Source organism: Lygodium microphyllum, chromosome 24, assembly GCF_053477565.2.
Source record: "Lygodium microphyllum isolate KBCC chromosome 24, Lygodium_microphyllum_v1.1.10, whole genome shotgun sequence".
NCBI lineage: Eukaryota > Viridiplantae > Streptophyta > Polypodiopsida > Schizaeales > Lygodiaceae > Lygodium > Lygodium microphyllum.
Window position 1 is genome coordinate 21,257,501 of NC_141158.1, and position 6,993 is coordinate 21,264,493.

Sequence of the window (6,993 nt, forward strand, 5' to 3'; positions counted from 1 at the left end):
TAGTTAAACTTGCACTCTTAATATTGCCATGTACATGGTCATATTTGCTTTTGGGAATGTGCGTGCATACTTAGCTCTCAAAATATTGAAAAGCAATGACATTTTTTTCTCTGGTATACATAGATAAGAGCACAAGGCGAGTGTTTCAAGTTCTCTATCTGAGCGGATGCAATTCAAAGATGGATTTTGGGGGCGGGGATGGGGGGGATGAGGGGGAAGCAATGTACATGTTCATCTTTGGGGCGTAGAAAGTTATCTTCAAGGTTGTTGATGGAACATATGAAGGAGACATTTGACATACAATCAATCTATCGAATATTGAGGTCGCAAGCATCATACTCATGGCAAGAGGGGCATGTCTAGTTGAGGACTTTATTTATACCATGAAGGATGATCTAATAATAAAAGAAGGGAATGCAACTAGATGTGCGACATACAAATTTGTGCCAAGAGAATAGGGCCAGTGACAATGATAGCAATGATCAAATGGATAAATGAGGCGACCTGGTTGTGTGTGTGTGTGTGTGTGTGTGTGTGTGTGTGTGTGTGTGTGTGTGTGTGTGTGTGTGTGTGTGTGTGTGTGTGTGTGTGTGTGTGTGTGTGTGTGTGTGTGTGTGTGTGTGTGTGTGTGTGTGTGTGTGTGTGTGTGTGTGTGTGTGTGTGTGTGTGTGTGTGAAAGAGAGAGAGAGATTTCCTTTTATAAATGTATCAATTTATTCATCCAAACTTCCTTAGGAAAAAAAGACGAGGGTAGGGAGGGTATTCAAAGAGAGAGAAACCCTAGGCACATGAGCCACTTTTATTTGAAATTCCGATGGGATGGACCTCGGTGGCAATGGGACCTCAACTTCATGCTATCAAAATCGAAACAAAGACCCTTTTTGGCTTGGCAAGATGTATTAGCGTGCAACCATCAAGCACAATCCCAACTACCTCCATGTTTGCTACATCCCCACCTCCTCCTCTTACTGTAGCCTGGAACCCACAAGGAGCATGCTCATGTGCCCCAAGAGAGGGGGGGGTGTAAGGGTATGGGCTTTGTAGCTATACCATGGTGTAGGAGCTAGAAACACCTATATAGGGAGTAGTTGTGACTCTAAGCTTAGCTTGGTTTCTACTCTACGTGTGATTCCCTATGCTCAGTGGTGAACCCTCATATGTGCGGCATCACGAGGATGTAGTCCTGAGATGTGCCTCAATGTTGTATCTTTCGATATCATGAATACAAAGATTCCTTATTGACATATCTTGTGTGCCATTCTGCTGTGCCTTTTTTGTGCCTCATGACAGGTTTTACCATGAAGTCCCGTGAAGGTCCATAACACTTGGTATTAAAGCAACTCTGACACAAACCATACTAGCTCAAAAGGGGAGCAAGCTCATGGACACAGAGGAGATCCTACCATAACATGTCACGCAACACAATGCAATGACCCCAACATGACATGACATGACATAACCCCAACTCACAATGTGACACAACACGGTGTGATGCCCTCCTCTCGGACGAGTTTTTTGCTAAAATTTGGAAGAGAACCTGATATGCCAACAAAGTTGGAGGGAGCCTTGGTGTGACAGGAACGCGCGGCATACCATTCAAAAATGTCTTGGAAAGAGCTAAGGCTATGGGAGGACACTTTCTTTGAAGAGGAAGATGAGCTATGTCACTGGCTCAAAATCACATACAAGAAGAAAGAGCTACGGCTCAAAATGATCGAGCAGACAAGGAAAACCATCAAGATGCTAAGGAAGACCCAACAAGGAGTAGATGTGCTAGACGATCTCGAAGAGAAGGCTGAAGAGCCGGATGAAGACTTCGAAGAGATTGACTACGAATTGATCATGGTGTGAGAGAGAGCCAGACTGTGGCGAGTGAAGACATCCCAAGACCTCAACATGATGGAGTTACAAGAGAAAATCATGCTGAGGTGGGACTGGGAGACTACCTCTGGATCTAAAGAAGCCAAAGAGAGGGCCGAACCATACTTGAAGCAGATGTGGGCTGAAAGAGACCAAGAGTTGAAGAATGGAGCGAAGCCAACCACAGAAGAACCAAAGGGCCAAGAGAAGCAGAAACATGTGAAAGAAGAAGAAGAAATATGGTAGGACGAAGATGAAGATGAAGACAAGGGGGAGGATGAGCTTGACATTGATATGGAATACCTCGCCCCCAAGAAGAAGCTGACTACTACCATGACTACTACCCAAAAGGCTACCCCAAAGATCAATACGTCAACAATAAATACCCTCATGAAGGAGATGGATACTACTACCATGAAGATGTTCCCATTGACTACCACCCAGAAGGAGAATACCCCCTACATCGACTACCCCTATCCCGAAGAATGCCAAACCACAAGAGCTCCAGAAGAAGAAGAAGAAATGATGGAATATTATGTGAAGGGAGAAGGATGGAAAATAGATGTGATTTCAAAGGTAGAAAATATTATGATGGAGTTAGGATACAGAAAAGAAGAGAAAGCAAGGTGGACATGTCAGAGGGATGAACCATTGTACCCACAAGTTGCAGCCCAGTTGGTTGAAGAACCAGTGTTAGAAAAAGAGAAGGGGGAGGATGAGCTTGATACTGATCTTGGAACAACTCTACCCATTGAGATTGAGGGTGAGGCTAGGTTGGCGCATAGATGTGATTTCAAAGGTAGAAAATATTATGATGGAGTTAGGATACAGAAAAGAAGAGGAAGCAAGGTGGACATGTCAGAGGGATGAACCACTGTACCCACAAGTTGCAGCCCAGTTGGTTGAAGAACCAGTGTTAGAAAAAGAGAAGGGGGAGGATGAGCTTGATACTGATCTTGGAACAACTCTACCCATTGAGATTGAGGGTGAGGCTAGATTGGCGCATAGATGTGATTTCAAAGGTAGAAAATATTATGATGGAGTTAGGATACATAAAAGAAGAGGAAGCAAGGTGGACATGTCAGAGGGATGAACCATTGTACCCACAAGTTGCAGCCCAGTTGGTTGAAGAACCAGTGTTAGAAAAAGAGAAGGGGGAGGATGAGCTTGATACTGATCTTGGAACACCTCTACCCATTGAGATTGAGGGTGAGGCCAAGTTGGCGCCCTCTTGTGAGGCATGGGATGCCTTTGATGAAGAAGAAGATAAAGAGATAGAGTTAGAAGATGAGAATGGAAGGGCAAAAGCACCTGGGGTAGGGCATCCGCTACATGTAACCAACACTTCTACTTTACATGATGATATAGGTGAAGAAAAAGAAAAGAGAGAGGAGTTAGAAGAGCATAAAGAAGAAGAGGGGAAGGATGAGCTCAACCTAGATCTTGGAACACCTTGACCCTGACGGGGTGCATGGTGGTCTGCCTTGCCACGGCCACCCGGCTTACGGGCCTCACGAGCCCAAACTAAAGGACCATCGTATCGAGACACTCCGAAAGGAAACAAGCAGATTGGAATGACAATGCGACTCCATCCAGTCACTTTTGAGGCGTGCGAGGAAGCAGGTGGTGTCGTGTAGCCAAGGTCTCACGCCCTAATGCGAGTCGCGCAAGAGTTCTCTCTTGCTGCACGAAAGTGAAAGGTGAGCCATGAGGTTTGATTTCCTTCAAGTTTGGTCTCAACTCATGATATCACGAGGTGGGTTCAAGATACAACTATGCCATATTGCACCCCTTCAAGAAATTGAGTAGCGCATGTGGTGACATGTCTAATGCCCGCACCTGCTCAATCGCAAGGAGTATACGGTGATGCGTCTGGTACCCGTGTGCACTTGCCATAGAGGAGTGTAGTGTGTGTTGCGTGCGTGTCTTACCCTCTACATGGTGTAATGCCAGCAAGATTGCCAAGGGGAATTACCCGAGACACTCCGAAAGGAGGCAAGGAATAAGCTTGAAGAATCGACAGAGACTCCATTCGGTCACTTTTGAGGTGAGCGAGAAAGCATGCAGTGTCGTGCAGCCAAGGTCTCACGCCGTAATGCCAATCGCACAAGGGGAATCCCTTGCTGCGCGAAAGAGTCCGGTGAGCCATGAACTCGTGCCTTCCTTTGAACTTGGTCTCAACTTGTGCTTTGCACAGGGTGGGTTCAAAATATGGCGAGTATCATACTGCATCTTTTCAAGAAGTAAGGTAGTGTTTGTGGTGACACGTTTGATGCCCACTCTTGCCTTATTGCAAGATGTATACACCGGGTCTTGTATGCTCTTGCCACAAAGAGGTGGATTATGTTTACTTGGGTGTATTTTACCCAAAAATTGGAAAATAAGCAGGGTTTTTTCCTTCTCCAAGGGAAACTTAGGCTAACTCCAAGTACCCCGATAAGTTGAATAGACCATTGGGATCTTAAGAAAGTTGAAGCTGGAGATGCACTGCGGGGCTTGCGCATCTATGCCAAAACACTTCAAAGATAGGCCGTAGTGACTTGGGATGCCCCTACAGGGTCATCTCGTCATGAAAGCCATGGGTCCAAGAAGTGATGAATTACATCAGGTGAAGGAGTTGTGCAACCAACTTGGTAACACAAGAGTATGCAGGACCCTCACCCTCTCGATGATACCAAACAGGGGCACTCTTGTGGCAAAGGGGCAAAGTGCGAGATTCAGAGAGAAGTCGTGCGGCACTCGTGTCATGGGGCGCCTTCTCAAGGAAGAGTCATTACATGCAACTTAGAAGGATTGTGTCAAAAAGACAAAAATCCTAGTGACAAGAGCACGTACAATGCCCTTTTTACGAAGATCTTCCCCTCTCCCTCAAAAAGGGAGTAAAAGTGCATGGGCTTCTAAGGGAGGCCACCTTTAAGGCCCTGAATTTTTCAAGTTCCGACCCCCCCTTAAGTGGGGCTGCAAATGACTTGGGACCCTTCTGTGGAAGTGTCTCGTCATGAGGAGTCAAAGACCTAAGGGAGGATGAGTAACGACAAGTGAAGGAGTTGTGTAGCAAACTTGACATGCCAAGTGGTTGCAGGACCCTCACCACCTCAATGAGACCAGCTCGTGATTGGGAACCTTGTGCGGCTTGTATTGATACGGAAGGAACGCATCATGTGGATGATTTGTGAAGGTCCTAGGAGGGACCACGCAGCGGATTAGGAAGGCCCACGGGACTGTAGCAGACAAGACCACTTTAGTCCTCACCCTGCACCCTTATGGGACCCCGAGGGGAAAGATTGTCTCCTTGAGGTGTTTAACCTCTTCTATGCCATTGGGTCTCCAATAAAAAGGAGTGATGATACGCATGACTCCCACAAGAGACTATGTTACTCAATTGAGTGGAACGCCACGGAAGTTGGAAGGCCCAAGGCAGGATGGTTGGACCCGCGTAGCACCGCCTGTCTCTGAAGAGTAGGGGCAAAACTGGGAGGATGAAGCGTAGGTGCTCCCCCCAGGCCCTGACCTCCCAAGGGATGGGTGTTGAGCACGCAACTCAACTTGATCCTTCAGTATGTCAAGGTCACCGGCCGTAAGAGACTCCCCGTCCGGATAAACGACCAAGATCTGGGTAGTCTCCTTTTTCTTTTACTACCATGGATTGTTCACATAATGATATATGCTCTTCATGGAGCCTTCCTCTTGGTGGCCCTGGGATCTCCGCGACGCTAGGGGCCACCCCCAGCACTGTTATTCTCGTACCGTGGCAGAGGCTGGGTAATGTAAACAGGCCGGTCGTCAAACCCTTTGGTGATACACAGAGACTTGGAGGACCAAGGAGTGTATCACCGGGCTTGAGCCGCGGGGCCCGAGGGGAGTTACCAGTGCTCCTATCTCCCCACGGCCTCATGGGGAGATAGTATCTCTTTTAGTGGGGCAATGCTCGACCAGTGCCGGGAACGGAGGCACACATGACTCGTCAAGGGTGGCATCGCCAAGGCAGGATAATGGGATCTACCCCACTGATGTCGCACACCCTCCGAGTGCAGGGCAAAGCGACGAGACTTCTCAAGGGAGCCAGCTCGGTCCCGACTATATTCTCATCAATGATGCTGTTGGACCCCACCATGCAGCCCATTCGAGTAGTTTCTATTGTGGGAGAAGACAAGCATTAGCATCATATGCCAAAGTGGTCACTCGCTCCAACACGAGGAATGGGAGTGGAGCAGGTAATCTTCCTGCCTCGACGACGGACCATGGTACCGCCAATGTAGAGGGGGTGGAGCCAAGCCATCCCACAACACCAAGGTTAGCTTTGGTAGGATCGAACATAGAAAGGGCGGCGGTAACTAACACTTCGCTTAGACAAGCGACGGAAAGCGGGGAAATTGAGAAGTTGTGCGTTTGGGGCGCTGAGAACTTGTCGGAGCGCCCCTTTGGGCATCTCCTAAGATGAGCCTCAGGGGACTTATGGTACCACATCTTAAAGTGGGACAGAGTCCAGAGCCTCGGGTCTGGGAGTAGCCATTTTGATATCCTAGTTCATCGAGACAAGGCTGCTGCACTCTTGGAAAGATTGAAGTCGGAAAGTAGGTTTAGCCGTTGGCACATTAGAATGTCCGTGCCTTATCACTCCCGCCACTTGATACACAATGCTACTCGTGAGTGAAAGCGTAACGTAAGACCCAAGATTGTATCTCTCAACATAAATGGCTTGCGCAGCAAGCGGGGCGAGGTCGACTACCTCCTCCACAGAATGGCATGGGGAGTAATTGGCTTACAGGAGACCTGAATCTTCCAAGGCAGCTGGCCTATGCGGCTCCCAGGCTACACCACTTTCCAGGCCTTGGGCTCTTCGGAGCCCGGAGAGAGAGGCCTGGTTACACTTTCAACAACAAAGTATCGGGCTTTCGAACTTAGCCGAACCTCCCCCAATATGTTATTCATACAGCTCCTACCCGTCGCAGGGAAGGAGCCATGGATCTACAGGGACGTATACATCCCACAGAAGCAACTCAAGGAGGCAAGGAAAAATGCACTCAACAAGCTGGCAGCGGCCCTCAACATGCTCATGCGCAAGGGCCTCCCGATCATCATTGGAGGTCATTGGAACTACAAGCGGAAAGCCTGCATGAGGTGGTTAAGGAA